This window comes from Podarcis melisellensis, assembly GCF_964234715.1.
Source record: "Podarcis melisellensis genome assembly, chromosome: 16".
Taxonomy (NCBI): domain Eukaryota; kingdom Metazoa; phylum Chordata; class Lepidosauria; order Squamata; family Lacertidae; genus Podarcis; species Podarcis melisellensis.
The window spans coordinates 427915-445732 of NC_138533.1; the positions used below are offsets into that span (position 1 = coordinate 427915).

Genomic DNA, 17818 nt, shown 5'->3' on the forward strand with positions numbered 1-17818 from the left:
TGCCCTCGGATCTGGACCTCAGTGTCCGGGCTGAACGATGGGGGTGGAGACGCTCCTTCAGGTCTACTGGGCCTTTGAGGCCGTTTAGGGCTTTCAAGGTCAGCACCAACACTTTGAATTGTGCTCAGAAACATACTGGGAGCCAGTGTAGGTCCTTCAAGACGGGTGTTATGTTGTCTCGGCGGCCGCCCCCAGTCACCAGTTCTTACAGTGGCCATTCAGATGCCTATTATGGGAAACTCACAAGCATGATTTGCACACAAGAGCCTTCTTCCCTCCTGTGGTTTTCAGCAACTGGGAACCATTGCCGCCTCCAACTATGGATGTGAAGCTTAGACCCGCTGGCTAGTGGCCATTAGCAGCCTTTGGGAATGTGTCTCATCCTCTCTTAAAGCCATCTCGGTCGGTGGCTGGGAGTTCCAAAGTTTAGCTCTGCATTGCCTGAAGATGCTGTTCCACATAGGGGAGTCAAGCGAAGAAGGAATGAATCCCCTTTTCAGTGTGCATTGCCAGCCCTATGGCAGATTAGGTGATTTAAAAAGAGGATTAGACAAATTTACTGAGGAGGAGGAGAAGGCGGCTCCCAACTAACCCTACTAACCCTTCCTGCTTGTTACACCTTCCTGTCCAGAGGTGTTCATTGGGAGGCAACTTAATTTTACCCAGAGCTTTAAAAAGTGGGCTGATACTGCCTTAAATGCACACAGGGCCTACATTTAAAGCACCCCCCCCACTTTAAGCACGCATGTGTTCCCCCACAGCATCCTGGGAGTTATAGTTTCTTAAGGGTGCTGAGAGCTGTTGGGGGAGATCCTCCCTTCCTCCTCCCAGAGACACAATTCCCAGACTGGCCCAACCACCAGCCTCTCTCCTCAGGGAAGTCTGGAAATCACAGACCACAGCACCCAGAACAAACTGCAGCCTCTCCCCGTTGCGCCAGCAGGTGGCGCCATAAAACTGGGTACTCGGCGGCCGCCTATTTTCCACTTGCTCTTATGTAACTGCATGAAACCGCGAGCTAAAGGCTGGTGGCGATGCTCTTTTTGGGTTCCGGCTGCAGACATCTTTCCAAAAGACACCCCCCCCCTTCCCATCCGCTGCAACATTTTCTCAAGGCGATGCTGTGCAAACTCTGGTGGGCTGGAGCCTTCCTGACTGCTAATAATAATAATAATAATAATAATAATAATAATAATAATAATAATAAATAAATTAAAATAATATTTTTTTATTTATACCCCTCTCTCCCCGGCCAATACCAGGCTCAGGGTGGCTAACACTGAATATATGGTAAATACAGTAAAAACATTTTTAAAAAACACAAAAAATTGTTGATTATAAGTTAGAATACAGTTTAAAATGTAGTGACGTATGGAAGCGAGAGCTGGACCATAAAGAAGGCTGATCGCCGAAGAATGGATGCTTTTGAATTCTGGTGCTGGAGGAGACTCTTGAGAGTCCCCTGGACTGCAAGAAGATCCAACCTCTCCATTCTGAAGGAAATCAGCCCTGAGTGCTCACTGGAAGGACGGATCCTGAAGCTGAGGCTCCAAGACTTTGGCCACCTCATGAGAAGAGAAGACTCCCTGGAAAAGACCCTGATGTTGGGAAAGATGGAGGGCACAAGGAGAAGGGGTTGGACAGGGTTCTCGAAGCTACCAGCATGAGGGAGGCAGTGGGAGACAGGAGTGCCTGGCATGCTCTGGTCCAGGGGGTCACCAAGAGGCGAACATGACTAAACCACAATATAGATCAAAGCCATAAGGGGAGAAAACGTCAAATATTCACCGGGGGCCAACTATCCATACTGGTCCTACATGAGACAGCAAAAAGAGCCCAGGGAAAAGTTATATACTAATCCCACATAAGGGTTCCATCAGGAAATTAAATAAATGAATGAGAGGGGGGGTCAGACTGAGTCCAGCCCAAAGACCAGGCAGAACAGCCCCGTCTTGCAGGCCCTGCGTAAGATGTCACAAATCCCAAATTATGTGTGACAAAGATCACAAATAAGGTCACAACAGCCCTGCAGCTGATTTAAGGGAGAGGGTGGGGGCAGCTGCTTCAGGCTGAACCAGACGACTGCTCCACCTGGCCCAGGGCTGTCTGCACTGACCGGCAGCAGTGGCTCTCGGGGGTTCGGGCAGGGAGTGGGTCCTTCTTCCCCCCAAACCTGGAAACATTGCCGGGGATTGAAGCGCATGGCTTTCCTTTGGCCGAGTTAGGTGCTCCACCACTGGCCTGCCGCCCTTCCCCTGAAAATGAAGATTCTAGTCCTCATGAAGGGCTGATTTAAAGGAGAACATCGGAAGCTGCCTTTTAATAATCCTTTTGTTTATTTATTTCATAAAATACGTATAAGGCTGGATTGTTGCTGTTGGTGTTTTAACCCTCAAAGTACCGTATTTTTTGCTCTATAAGACGCACCAGCCCACAAGACGCACCTAGTTTTTGGAGGAGGAAAACAAGAAAAAAATAATTCTGAATCTCAGAAGCCAGAACAGCAAGAGGGATCTCTGCGCAGTGAAAGCAGCAATCCCTCTTGCTGTTCTGGCTTCTGGGATAGCTGCGCAGCCTGCATTCGCTCCATAAGATGCGCACACATTTCCCCTTACTTTTTAGGAGGGAAAAAGTGTGTCTTACGGAGCGAAAAATACGGTACTCTATACTGCTTTCTCTACACGAACTGGCAGCCACATTCCAGCATTTCAGAAGAGGAGTCTTTCCCCAGCCCTATCGGGGAACGCCAGAGATGGAACCTGGGACCTTCTGCACGCAAAGCAGGCGCTCTGCTTCTGCACTGCAGAGCTCCTCTTACGGATAAAGGTACTAGACCTCATGGCGCTGGAGGATGAAGGGCTAACTTGAATGCGAAGGCAAGAAGCTGGCTCATTCTGAAGAGAACGACTTCAGTGGAACGTTCTCCAAACAGGAACTCTTGTCTGCCTGCTTGTTTCGTCTGATCAAAGCCAAAATGCCCCCCGCTCTTGATTTTGATGGTTTGAGCCACGAGATCCACTGGGAGTCTTTCCCCCAGCATGACGGGGCTGGGGCAGCTGGGCTGCAGGCCTCATACCCAGTTTGCCCAGTTTAAAGCCATGCAAGTTGCTTGCCCTCCGTGCCTCCTGAGGGAGAGAGTTCCGCAGTTTAACTCCCGCTGATGCTGGCAAAGCATTTCGGGAGTTGGACTAGATGACCCCGGGGTTCCCTCCACACTTCTATGGTTCTATGCTTCTTCTCCTGGCGCCGCGTCTTGACAAAAGCACAAACATCCGTGAAGTCAGCCCCGGTCCTGTCTGATGCAGAGTGACATCTGTCCCTCGGCCTGATCCTGCACCCTCCCTTTCGGAGGAGACAACACCCCCATCTCTCTCTCTCTCTCTTTCTCTCTTCCTCTCCTTCTCTTTCTCTCTCTCGCTGCCCCGCTGGCCTCTCTTTCTGCCAGACTCAGCTCCCCTTTCATAACATCCGCCTCACATTCAATTTTGCACACAAGGCTGAGATGGCGCCATTGGAGGCTGTCAGGATCAGCCCCTGCAGCTGGAACAGCGTCTTGACAGCTCCTGCTCACAGAGCACCAAACCCAGCATTTTTCGGGGGGGGGGGGAGAGAAGTTTCTCAGCCTGGCTGAGCCCCCTCTCTGCTCCCCCCTGCCGGCATCCAAGCACCCCACTCTGTGAACCTGGACAGGGAAAAGTCTTTCCCTTGTAGCACTAGGACTCCTGGGTGCCCCATGAAGCTGAATAACTGGAAGATTCAGGACAGGTAGATGAAAGTCCTCCTTCCCGTGGAACTACCTGCCACTGGAGGCAGCAATGGCCGCCAACCTGGATGGCTTTAAAAAAGAATGAGACAAATAGCCATGATGGTTTTGCTCTTCCAGGGTCAGAGGCAGCCGTGCTTCTGAATAGCAGGTGCAAGAAACCACAGGAGGGGAGAGCTGGATCTTGTGTTCGAGTCCTGCATATGGATTTCCCTTTTAGGGCATCTGGTAACCAAGCAAACCCCTGTGTTGCAAAGAGAACGTCAGCAATGTCTAGGCAGCACGATGACCATCTACATACGCAATAGACAATCTTTATAGAATTCCTTCAAACCATAAAAATGAAATCTTTGGTCTCAAAGTCTCTGAAAACCTTTAAACAAAGTGAGGCACCAAACTTTGTACGATGAAGGAAAAGCTGTGAAGCTTTGTGTATTCGGCAAATACGATGTCCAACACTGAACAGAGATTCCGGATATTGACTGTTGTTTTGTAGAATTCTCCGTCAGCGTGGGGGGAGGATATAGAATTGCTTCATAAACTGAAAATAAAATTTTACAGGCGATGACCTGCAGGCACATCTCATGATACAAAAATTATAAACTATAAAACAAACAGTAATGTGGAAAAAGAGTACATACCCCTTCTTATTTCGAAGATTTCATTTTGTACTTGTTACGGTTTGAAGGAATTCTATAAAGATTGTCTATCACATATGTATATGGTCATTGTGTTGCCTAGACATGGCTGATGGCCCCTGTGAGGAGGCTGGACTAGATGGGCTCACTTTGGCCTGATCCAGCAACCAGGCTGTCCTTTTGGAGCCTCCAGGTCCAGAGGCAGTCTATCTGGATTCCTAGGCTCTTAGGGGCCTTTGGCCACTGTGAGAAGAGGAGGCTCTGGCCTGATCCAGAAGGCCCTTTGCATGTTCCTGGCAAACCCACGTCCATTGAATGGAAGAATGTTTTTCACCATGACGGGGAAACTAGATGCTGCCATTCCCTTTGTTTCTAGAATGTTTTGATTTGTCTGAGAATGGTTTTGCTTTGCCTCACCACCCTGGGCTCCTCCTGAGGGATGGCAGGGTATTATGGCAGTGCTGCCTAGCGGTTAGCGTGTCTGAATAGGACCTGAGAGACCAGGGTTTGAATCCCAGCTCAGTCATGAAGCTCATTCAGGAGACCTTGGGCCAGTCTCTCGGTCTAACCCGCCTTGCAGGGATGTTGTGGGGATTAAATGACGATGGGGCAAACCATGTTTCCCCCCTTGAGTTCCTTGGAGGAAAAGGTGGGATAGAAATGAATAATAATAATAATAATAATAATAATAATAATAATAATAATAATGCAGTTAAACAAAGAAGAAGACCCCCCGTGAAAGTGGAATTGAGATTTCTGCATTGCAGGGGGTTGGACTAGAGGATCTTTGGAGGTGCCCTTCCGACTCTACAGTTCTATGAGTCTAGATTCTGAACAGACAGATATTGATCTCCCTCTCCCTTTCTGTCTGTTTCCTTCCTTCCCTCTGTCGCTCCTTCCGGCCTCTGACACATTTCAGGGAGGAGGGGAGCAAGCCGGCTCCCTTGACTGCTGGCCAAAAGGCGAGTCAGGAGGCGAGGGAGAAGCCGTGGCGAGCCTGGCTCTGCCACCTCACAGGCCCCGAGTCCCGCTGGTGGTGCCGGCCCTGACGCTGGGCATCCTGTGATCGCTGCCTCGCGCCTCCTCCTCCTCTTGGGTTCATAAATAAAAGGAGGAAATGAAAGCGGTCGAGAGACAAACCCCTGTGTGTTTCCGACTGAGTCACTCTGCTCACCCCCCCCAGCATCTCTCTCGCCCCCCTCCCCTTTAACCTCATTCCCTGCAAACAGAAAACATCCCCCCCCCCTTGCAACTCGGAAAACAAGAAAGGCCCTTTTCATCTTGGCATCTCAACTGTTTGGAAACATCCCATGGAAACCAAGCGCTTAGATGGCTGCTCCCCAGTGGCCAGGCCTCTGCGTGGTGCTTTCTCTGGGGAGAAAGAGGTTGGGGGGTTGCATTGCTGCTCCTTCACCCCCCACCAAAAAAAAATCCCTTGCCCCCTCGTCCCGAAGAACCTGCCCACCTCCCTCTGCGGAAAAAAAAGAGCCGAGCCTCGATGTTCCAGGTCCCCTGGCACGAAAGGTTTCCTCTTGGCTGGGTTGGGGACGCTGCCAAGCTCCCCAGGGGGCGCCCCAAGGATAAATCTCCCTTTTGTCGGGGATGAAGGGGAAGCTGTGATGGTCCAAGGGATGGTCACAGTCCTCAGAGCCCAAACAGAGGTGTGGGGCGAGTTTCCGAGCGCCGGCTTCCATTGTCCCCCTTGGCGACGGCCGTGGGGTTTTCTGAGGCCTTGGGTTGAGTCATCCAAAATGGCGGAGGGCCGAAAGTGTCCCTTGGGGGGGGCTCTGTTTCCTTTCAAGGCTTGCCCTCCGGCTCCCGGCCGCACCTTCCAAGAAGGGCATTGAACTGGCAGGCAAGAACCCCGAGGGGGAATTCAGGACACCGGCGCCAAAGCCCCCTCTCCTTCGCCGTCAGCTTCGGAAATCCTCCAAGGAGATGTCTTCACCTTGGCTGGAAAGATGTTGAGGTCAATATCCTCTCCCTTCCTCCCCAAATGTGATGCCCTGGGACTCGAACTCGGAACCAGAGGAGTCTCAGTCTGCACTGGATCCTTTGCCTCAGGCAGCATCTGAACCAAGTCTGGGGCCTGACCCTGAAGAGACCCAGTCTGCACAGGTTCCCCTGCAACAAGCACCAGCTGGGCCGAGTCCGGGGCCTGAGCCTGCCCTGGCTCCAGATGTGGGGATGACCTCGTTGCCTCCAGCTGGGCCATCACTTCCAGCTGCTCCACTACCGGTTGGGTCAGGGGAGGCTGAGGCGGCCCCTGGGTCTAGTCACCCACCGACGTCTCCCGAGCTGCAGAGACTCAGGTCTGAGAGAAGGAGAGACCTGAGTACTCGCAGGAGGAGAAACAGGGAGGTGAGTTGCCGGGGGATCAGGACCGGCCATTACCCCGACAGAGATAAAAGGCTGTCGGACCCTGCCCCAGGTTGCGGGAGCAACATTGCTGTACGCCAGACCCTGCCTGAGATCCTGCACCTGTCCTTGCCTGGTTTCCTGCCTCGTGTCCTGCCTTGGCCCTCTTGGACTGTCTCCTTCGGATTCTGGACTGGACCTGGACCGCAGTTCTCGGGTTACCCCCAGGCCCAGCACACCAAAGTCCAAATTGGGACTGGAAGGGGGTCAAGGCCATAGACTCCCAGAATTGTAGAGCTGTAAGGGACCCCGAGGGTCATCCAGTCCAACCCCATCCAATGCAGGAAGATGGTCACCCAATCGCTGCTTAAAAATCTCCCAGGAAGGAGAGTCTTCCCAAGGAGTCCATTTGCTGTGAAAGAGCCAGGAGAGTAAATAAGGGCAGAGAGGAGAGGGGGCTTAAGGGGCAGAGGAGAGAAGGAGGGGCAGAGGAAGCGGCTGCAGGCTGACCAGGAACCAATCTAGCATGCACTTATTATTACTGGTGCTGGAGGAGACTCTGGAGAGTCCCATGGACTGCAAGAAGATCCAACCTCTCCATTCTGAAGGACATCAGCCCTGAGTGCTCACTGGAAGGACAGATCCTGAAGCTGAGGCTCCAAGACTTTGGCCACCTCAGGAGAAGAGAAGACTCCCTGGAAAAGACCCTGATGTTGGGAAACGGAGAAGGGGACGACAGAGGACGAGATGGTGGGACAGTGTTCTCGAAGCTACCAGCATAAGGGAGGCAGTGGAAGACAGGAGGGCCTGGCGTGCTGCTCTGGTCCAGGGGGTCACGAAGAGGCGGACATGACTAAATGACTCAACAACAGCAACCACTCTTAGATGTTGGGGGTTGAATCTGAGACCTTCTGCTTGCAAAGTCGGTGCTCTCCCACTGAGCCCTTAAATGGAGGCAGGTTTCCAGTCCTCCTGATCACGAAGGAAGGGCTGGCTTTCCCAGTTAGGCCAATGGTCTTTCTAGCTCAGGACTGTCGACATCCCTGACTCGAACCCTTCGCTCCAACCTCACTAGCGCACCTGCCGCTGCTCCCAAACTGGTTTGTCTTTTATCTAACTTTCAATTTGCCGGTGCATCCTCCAAGAGGCCGAGACTTTGAGCCCTCTCTCAGGAGGGGGGTTGAGGGGGCGATGCCAGCCTTCTGGCCACGGGACAGCTCTCCCCCCCCGGCCACCTCCTCGTCCATCGCTTATCCGAAACCTGAGTTGACCATCTGCCTTGGCAGCCGGCGGGCAGGAGATCTCGTTCCGTGTAGCCTCGTGCCTGGGACCATCTCCAAGCAAATGTTTTTTAAAGAGGAGATTTTTAAGAGTTCCAAAAAGGAAAAAAAAAAGTGTGTATTTGGCACCTGCCTTCCTTTGGGGCCAGGAAAGGGAATTCTGAAAATGGAAGTACCCAATTGTATTTATGCGACCCTGGCATGGTAGCTTTTCCTCCCTGGATGGAAAAGTGCCCTGGGCTCAGGGTTGGGTGAGGTGGTAAGACTTAATTTGAGCTGGGACTCTGTCCTGGAAGAGGATTTCGCCCAGGGCTGCTTTAAGAATCAGAGAATCAAGGAATTGTAGAGTGGGAAGGGAACACGAAGGTCTTCTAGTCCAGCCCCTGCAATGCAGGCATCTTTCACACATGCTCTACTGACTGGGCCAGGGCCGTCTCACCCATAGGTGCCAGGAGTGCGGGGCACCCGGGCACCGGGCTCTCAGGGGCACCAGGCTGAGAGTCCGGGGAAAAGTCCGCCAGTCAGTTGAAGCGCCGTGACGGGCTCTTCTGCTGCGGGCGGCTGTGTGCCATGAGTTCGGGGGCGACTGAGCCAGAGAGACGCTGAGGCCGGCCGGCCAGCTCTGCCCTCCTGCGTGCCAGGGACTGAGCAACTGGAGGAGGGGGGCAGATCTAGTTATCTCCCGCTTGCACTACTGCAATGCGCTCTACGTGGGGCCACCTTTGAAGGTGACCCAGAAACTACAACTAATCCAGAATGCGGCAGCTAGACTGGGGACTGGGAATCGCCGCCGAGACCATATAACATCAGTCCTGAAAGACCTTCATTGGCTCCCAGTACGTTTCCGAGCACAATTCAAAGTGTTGGTGCTGACCTTGAAAGCCCTAAACGGCCTCAAAGGCCCAGTAGACCTGAAGGAGCGTCTCCACCCCCATCGTCCATCCCAGACACTGAGGTCCAGCTCCGAGGGCCTTTTGGTGGTTCCCTCCCTGCAAGAAGCCACGTTACAGGGAACCAGGCAGAGGGCCTTCTCGGTGGTGGTACCCGCCCTGTGGAACGCCCTCCTACCAGATGTCAAAGAGAAAAACAACTACCAGACTTTTAGAAGACATCTGAAGGCAGCCCTCTTTAGGGAAGTTTTTAATGTTAGTTGCTGTATTGTTTTTAACACTTGATTGGGAGCCGCCCAGAGTGGCTGGGGAAACCCAGCCAGATGGGTAGGGTATAAATAATAAATTATTATTATTATTATTATTATTATTATTATTATTATTATTATTATTATTTGCACCCCGGTGCCACATATGCTTAAGAGGGCCCTGGCCTGAGCTATCCCTAAGGACGTGAGCCTGTTGAATCAGGCCAATAGCCCATGAAGTCCACCACCCTCTCATCACAGTGACCAAAGGCCCGAACGGACCTCGATAGACTGCCTCTGGACCTGGAGGTTCCATAGGCCCCTCTGAAAAGGTTGCTGGGTCAGGCCAATGGTCCCTAGAGAGCAGTGTCCTGTTCTCACAGCGGCCAGCCAGATGCCTATTATGGGAAACCCTGCAGGAGTGAGTCCTAGAGGCCCAAACGCTGCAACCTTCCAGTTATAATAACTTTTTATATTTTTGGTATGTTGACTGTAATTAACTGATGGGTTGAAAATAACAGACAAAAGTACCTCTGAGCATGCACAAAGTACCTTGCCCTGGAGGGACCCCTTCAGGTGTCTTTTTTATTGAGCCTTCATAATTCTTTGTGCTCATGTTGGGATCAGGGAAGTTGCCCACGATCCCACTTTTGATACTGCTTTGGGCCTGAACAGATTTTGGGTCAGACGTCAATCTTGGTTTCTGATTGGTGTGTATCCAGGGCCTTCCTCTCCAACACCTCTCAGGTGGGTGCCATGGCCATTCAAAGAAGTTCAGGGTGAGCTCTGGCCCCTCTTTTTCTAGAAATATAGCCCTGTCATAACTTTCGACTGAAATAATGTCATAGCTGTCAACTTACAGATTTGAAAATAAGGGACCGGCAGCCTCTAAAATAAGGGATCAGCAGCCAAAATAAGTTGGTCCCTCATCCCCATGCCATCCCGACCCAGCTTCCAAGCATCTGGTCAGTGTGTCCGGGGCCGAGTCAGGATGGCCATCCATCAACAGATAGAGTTGGGTGTCATCAGCATATTGGTGACAGTCCAGCCCAAAGCTCCAGACAGTCTGGGCAAGGGGGCGCATAAAGATGTTAAAAAGCATTGGGGAGAGGATTGCGCCCTGCGGCACTCCACACACCAAGGAGTGGCGCGATGACATTTCCCTCCCTAGTGCCACCCTCTGTCCCTGACCAGAGATAAAAGAGCACAGCCAGTTACGGGCTATGCCCTGTATCCCCACGTCTGCAAGGCGGTGGTCCAGAAGATCATGATCGACCATGTCAAAGGCTGCTGAGAAATCTAAAAGGATCACCAGTCCTGACCTACCTCGATCCAGTTGTCCACGGAGATCATCTGTTAGGGCAACCAGAGCCGTCTCCGTCCCAAAACCAGGACAGAAACCGGACTGAAATGGATCTAAAGCCGATGTTTCCTCCAGAAACCTACCAAGCTGTTCAGCAACCGCTCTCTCAATTACCTTACCCAGGTATGGAAGATTTGAAACTGGGCGGTAATTGGATAGGTCTAAGGGATCTAATGAAGTTTTCTTTAAGAATGGACACACCACTGCTTCCTTCAGTTCTCCTGGGAATGTCCCCGTGTCAAGGGACAAATTGATAATTTCAACCAGGGGGGTCCGCGCAACATCTGGACACTCCCTAATCAGCCAAGACGGGCACGGATCAAGGAGGCAGGTGGTGGGCCTACCAACTTGGAGGAATCTATCCACCTCAGCAGGGAGTATTCGATTGAAATGGTCCAACACTGGACCTGAAGTCAGTCGAGAGGCCTCCAGTTCAGTCACTGTATCTAAATTGGCAGGGAGGTCACGGCGGAGCAACAGGACTTTCTCCGCAAAAAAGCTCGCGGATGCCTCACAGCTGTGGGTCGAATTTGTGCTTAAATTTGGTTGTCCTCCTAAGGACGTTATTGACCTAATTATTCTAAAAAGTTGTGCCGGGCGAGAGCTAGCGGATGCAATGGAAGCTGCAAAGTAAGATTTCTTAGCAGCTTTCCTAGCCATCTCATAGGCTTTCATAAGCGTCCTATAAGATGTTCTTGAGGCTCCGTCACAAGTCCGTCGCCATACTCGCATATTTAAGGGACATCATCAATAAGGGACAGCAGCGGGACATGGCCCTGCGATAAGGGACTGTCCCACCAAATAAGGGACGCTTGACAGCTATGAATAATGTGACTTTTCACATGGCAGATGTACTATATATAAAAAAGGAGTTCCAACTCTACAGTTTTAGGATGCTCTGGGTTCACACAGCACTGTGGGAACTCCTTCCTGCAGGGAGGGCCACCAGTTTGGATGGCTTGTAAGAGGATTGGACAAATTCATGGAGGAGGCGAGGGCTTTCAGTGGCTCCTGGCCATCTCTCCGTTGCTGGAAATGGCAGGAGGGGAGAGTTGCTCTTTGTGTTCGAATCCTGATTGTGGGCTTTCCAAAAAAGGCATCTGGTCGGCCACAGTGAGAACAGGAGGCTGGACTGGATGGGCCCCTTTCGGCAGCTGACCCAGCAGGCTCTTGTGATGTTCCTGTGCAGAGTTTGTTTATTTTATCCTGGTGATGTTTCGCTATACTACAGGGAAGACCCTTCAGATGGCAATAGTGTGTTAACGTTGGCTAGGCGTTGCAGAGTGACTGATTAAGAGGAACGATTTGTGGACGGTCTGGTACATCAGGCCACATTTACACCACCCCTTTAAAGCTTTATCACACCACTTTAGGCAGTCATAGCTTCCCGCAAAGCATCCTGGGAATTGTAGTTTGTTAAGGGTGCTGAGAGTTGTTAGGAGACCCCAGAGCTCCCTGGGAAAAGGGACTGAGCCTTAAACCTCTCCGGAAATGTGCAAACTGTGTGTATATTAGTGAGGACAGCGTACAAACATGCATTGCCTATCACGGAGAAAATGTGTCTTATTAGGCAATATTGCATACAAAATATGTGTTGATTTGGAGAATTTAGCACTAAAATCCTGATTCATTTTCACAACGACCTTTTTGGGGGGAACTGATTTGGAAATGTGGAGATGTGAATTTTGGACTGGAAACATGCGAAACTGAGCGAAAGCGAAATTAACCAATTGACTCTTCATTGTCACTTCTGGTTTGGAGGTTGGGAGCTGCAAAGGAGTGGACTTTGGGTGTGTCCTGGTTGAATCAGTATTAATTGGAGTGGTTCAGGGTTGCAGCAGCCCAAACCTACAAGCAGAAAGAATCTGGGTGCTGGGTACATGGGCTTTGCAATGGAGTATACGGAGGGTGGAGAGGGGTGCAGAGAAAGCACAAAGCTTCGAAGGAACAGGCAGCTTCAACAAGCTGTGAATACACAGCACTCTGGTGCAAAACTGGGATTTTATTTTAAGTTTCATTGTTGAATTTTGACAGTACAAGTGATGGACAGGAAGCTGTCTCTAAGAGGAAGGCAGAGTCAGCACATGCAGATACAAAATTGGATTTTCTTTTCAAAGCAGTTTTGAGAGTAGGGCACCCTTCCCCTTTGGAAAGAAGATTCAGGGCTCCACAATCCAGGATGAAGCTCATAGGCTTGCAGAGCTGGAAGGACACCCAGTTGAGGGCACAAGGAGAAGGGAAGGACAGAGGACGAGATGGTGGGACAGTGTTCTGGAAGCTACCAAACTGCAGGAGGCAGTGGAAGACAGGAGGGCCTGGCATGCTCTGGTCCAGGGGGTCACGAAGAGGTGGACACGGCTAAACGACTCAACAACAACAAGAGGCTGCTGTGAAGGAGGCAAGGGGTGGAGGCTGACAAGGAAGAGGCAAGTCCGGCCTCTAAGGAGACCACCAGCAGCAGCAACAGCAGGCGATGCGTTCCTAGGAGGCTGGGTCTGCTGCCCCTGTGGATCCTGCCCCCTAAGGCAGTTTCCTCATCTTCCCTCCTGGGTGGACCGGCCCGGCCAGACTCCCTCTTGACCAGCTGGAAGAGGGAGGCTGCCTCTTTTGGACTCCAAAGGTCTCTAGTGGAAGCCCTGGGCGCCCCAAATCCTGTTTCCAGAATAGAAGGATTCCCACCCAGAGCCGGATTCAGGTTTGATGAGCCCCTCAGCTCCTGAAGGTAATGGGGCCTTTTATATGTCCAGCTGTCCTTTGTCAACAACAAATTGTCGCATATTCGTGTTGAACATGGTAATTGATGGACCTAATGGGTATCTAAAGCCATTTGCACATAACAAAATGTGTATTTTATCAAAGTAATTGTTGAACTGAAATACAGTTAAGGAGAAGTATATTTATAGCGAAATACAATTAAGAAGTATATTAATAATTAATATTAATATTAATAATATTAATTATTAAGCTCTAACTTAAAATGATTGGGGGCCCATGACTTACATCATAGGAGCCTACACAACACAAAATACTCTTGCTGTATGTAGGTTTTATTTTATTTGTTTTTTTTTAGCATATTTTGTAAATGTACATCCAGGGGTTTTTTCCCCTTTAATTTTTTGGGGGCTTTCCAAGAGAGTGGGGCCCTAAGCTATAGCTTATATGTTAATCCGGCCCTGTTACCACTTCTTTTTTTTAAAAGAAAAATTCCCCCTGGGACCGTCTTCCTGCAAAGCAGGGGCTTTGCTAAGGAGCTACAGAAAAAGCAAGATTCCAGTCCTCAGGCTTCGGAGTGAAGCACCGCTTTAAATAGTCACGCTGCCCTCTACATTGAATGACAGCACCTCTCAATGGTTTCAGGCAGAGGGCTTCCCCAGGATTGAACCTGGCTCCTCCTCCATGCCAAGCAGATGCTCTACCCACTAGGCCACACTCCTGCACCCCAGACGCCGGCATTCCAGCCCAGGGCCCATCGTAAAGGACGCGGCCCCAAGCCTGAGCTCCAGCTGAGCGCCAGCCTCTGCGCGCCTCCTTCCAGTGTTGCAGGGGGTTGTGCTAGATGACCTTTGGGGGTCCCTTCCAGTTCTAAAATTCTGGGATTCCCAGTCCCCCCAAACCAGTCTCCTTCCTCCTGCTGCTGACAGAGCCCTGCAGCGCCCCACCTCAGAGGGGCCGCTCCGCAGGGGCTGCCTGCACACTCCAAAGCAGCGGCAAAGTGCTTTTTTTTTTAATAACCCAGATGCAGATTTTGATACCTGGGCAGCGGAAAGGAGGCCAAGGCTGGAGGAAGGCCGGCTGTGCTAATCCCCAGAAGGAGGGGACAAAGGCGGCTTTGTGGGAAGGGGGATCAGTTTTCTCACCTGAAGACACGGGGGTGGAGGAGAAGAAGATTTCTGGCTGGAGGGAGAGGAGGGAGAAGGGGGAAAGGGAAGCTGGGTTGTCGGACGGGGGGGGGGGGGGCATTCTCCTTCCCTAGGGGTCCCTGCAGAACACGGCTGCGATGCGGGAGGAGATGGTAGCCAAATAATAATAATAACAATACAGTGGTACCTCGGGTTACATACGCTTCAGGTTACATACGCTTCAGGTTAAAGACTCTGCTAACCCAGAAATAGTGCTTCAGGTTAAGAACTTTGCTTCAGGTTGAAATCGTGCTCCGGCGGCGCGGTGGCAGCAGGAGGCCCCATTAGCTAAAGTGGTGCTTCAGGTTAAGAACAGTTTCAGGTTAAGAATGGACCTCCGGAACGAATTAAGTACTTAACTCAAGGTACCACTGTATTTTATTTATATCCCACCCTCCCCAGCCAAATCCGGGCTCAGGGCGGCTAACAACAGTCAAATAATACAGCATTCTAAAATCAATTCATTGTAAAATCAGTACAAATCAAATTAATGGCAACCATTGGGCTAGAGCTCTGTGAGGATTGCCAAAGGAGGGAGTCAGGCTGTGCCCTGGCCAAAGGCTTGGCAGAACAGCTCTGTCTTGCAGGCCCTGTGGAAAGATGTCAAGTCCCGTGGGGCCCTAGTCTCTTGGGACAGAGCGTTCCACCAAGTCAGGACCACAGCCGAAAAAGCCCTGGCTCTGGTTGAGGCCAGCCTAACCTCCCTGTGACTCGGGACCTCCAAGATGTTTTTATTTGAAGACCATAAATCCCTCTGTGGGACATACTGGGAGAGGTGGTCCCGTAGGTACAAGGGTCCTAGGCCGTATAGGGCTTTAAAGGTTAAAACCAGCACCTTAAACCTGATCCTATACTCCACCGGGAGCCAGTGCAGTTGGCAAAGCACTGGGTGAATGTGATCTCGCAGCAAAGACCCCATAAGGAGTCTTGCTGCAGCATTCTGCACCCACTGGAGTTTCTGGGTCAGTCTCAAGGGCAGCCCCATGTAGAGTGAGTTACAATAATCAAGTCTGGAGGTGACTGTCACATGGATCACAGTGGCGAGGTCAGGGCGAGAGAGGTAAGGGACCAACGCTTAGCTCCTTAGGATAAAAGAATGTCTTTTTTCACAGCAGCACAGAGTTAACCTATGGAACTCCCTCCCACCAGACAGGAGGCAGCAATGGCCACCGACTTGGGTGGATTTAAAAGGACTGGGCAAATTCATGGAGGAGGAGAGGGCTATGGAGGGCGACTGGCCACAACTGGAGGCAGCAGTGTTCTGAATGCCAGTTGCTGGAGAGAGTTGCTCTTGATCCTACTAGTAAGCTTTCCTTTGGGGCACCTGGTGAGGAGGCTGGACTGGATGGGTCCCCAATGTGGAACATCTAAGACCATATAATGCAACTGCTGAATTAGGACAATGGCCCATCAAATCTGGCATCCTGTTCACTAGACCTCCAAGTGTCCCTATTTTCCAGGGAAGTCCCTGATTTAAAGAAGCTGTCCTGGTTTCTGATTTGATCCTGGACTGTCCCTTTTCCTTTGTTGTTGTTTAGTCATTTAGTGGTGTCCGCCTCTTCGTGACCCCCTGGACCAGAGCACGCCAGGCCCTCCTGTCTTCCACTGCCTCCCTCATACTGGTAGCTTTGAGAACACTGTCCCACCATCTCGTCCTCTGTCGTCCCCTTCTCCTTCTGCCCTCCATCTTTCCCAACATCAGGGTCTTTTCCAGGGAGTCTTCTCTTCTCATGAGGTGGCCAAAGTCTTGGAGCCTCAGCTTCAGGATCTGCCCTTCCCGTGAGCACTCAGGGCTGATTTCCTTCAGAATAGATCGGTTGGATCTTCTTGCAGTCCATGGGACTCTCAAGAGTCTCCTCCAGTACCAGAATTCAAAAGCATCAATTCTTTGGCGATCAGCCTTCTTGATGGTCCAGCTCTCACTTCCATACATCACTACTGGGAAAACCAGAGCTAGCTCAGATGGCCTTAAAAGAGGATTAAGCAAATTCACGGAAGAGGAGAGGGCTCTCGATGGCTAATAGCTACAATGGCTTTGCTCTCCTGCAGGGCTACTGAATCCCAGTTGCTGGAGCTTTCCAGCCGGAAGGAAACGGTCCTTATCCTGACCCACTTATCTCATTGTCCCATTTTCCCTCCTTGCTCAAAACTTCTGGAATTATACTAATTGGAAAGGGCCCAGTTTTAATTCCCACTGGCCCTTGTTCGCCGCCTCCACTCACAGCTGGATGAAAAGTCTACCCAGGCTCTCCCTTTTAATCTCTTATTCCTTTGCAGCTAAACTTGGGGCCTGCAATCAGGTCACCTCTTCTTCGTCTTCCTGATAAGCTGGCCGGCCGCGGGAGAGATGGGGTCGGCTCAGGGCAGATTCCCACGAAACACGGCCTCTCCCCCAGGAGAGTTTTATCAGCTCTGGGAAGAAACGGAGGCTTGTTTCTCGGAGATGGGCGATTACACCTTTCAGAAAACAGAAGCCGCCTGGCTGGCCGCATTGTGAACGGCCACTGACGTAGCATTGAAGAACAGCAGAAGAGTCCAAAGGGGACCTATCTGGTCCTGTTCTCACAGCGGCAAAAACTCCCCATAGAACTTAGGAGTCCAGATAGACTGCCTCTGGACCTGGAGGTTCCATAAGAACATCAGAAGAGCCATTGACCCACCTAGTCTTTAAAGCCCTGAATGGTCTTGGTCCAGTATACCTGAAGGAGCTTCTCCACCCCCATCGTCCATCCCGGACACTGAGGTCCAGCTCCAAGGGCCTTCTGGTGGTTCCCTCGTTGTGAGAAGTGAGATTACAGGGAACCAGGCAGAGAGCCTTCTTGGTGGTGGTGCCCGCCCTGTGGAACGCCCTCCTACCAGATGTCAAAGAGAAGAACAACTACCAGACTTTTAGAAGACATCTGAAGGCAGCCCTGTTCAGGGAAACTTTTAATGTTTGATGCATTACTGTATTTTAATATTTGGTTGGAAGCCGCCCAGAGTGGCTGGGGAAGCCCAGCCAGATGGGCGGGGATTTATTTATTTATTATTATTATTATTATTATTATTATTATTATTATTATTATTATTATTATTATCTAGCATCCAGTTCTCAGTGTCCAGCCAGATGCCCCCCCCAAGAGAAACCCACAAGCAAGATCGGAGTACAAGAGCGCCTTCCTGGCGTTCAGAAGCATCGCTGTCCCGGACTGTGGAGACAGAGCGCAGCTGTCATGGCTGGCAGCCATCCCTGGCTCTCTTCTCCACAAATTTGTTGAGCCCTCTTTTAAAGCCATCTAGGTTGGTGATTGTTGCTGCCTCCAGTGGCAGGGAGTTCCACGGACTAACTCTCTGCTGCACTGTAAGTCCTTCCTTTTCCCTGTCCCAAATCTTCCAGCCT

General features: G+C 51.1%; 1 protein-coding gene across 1 annotated transcript in view; it reads right to left on the bottom strand.

The window, feature by feature from the left end:
• Nucleotides 1-17818, bottom strand: part of KCNJ10 (potassium inwardly rectifying channel subfamily J member 10) — a 28878-nt gene that overhangs the window by 1967 nt on the left and 9093 nt on the right. The window lies entirely within an intron of this gene.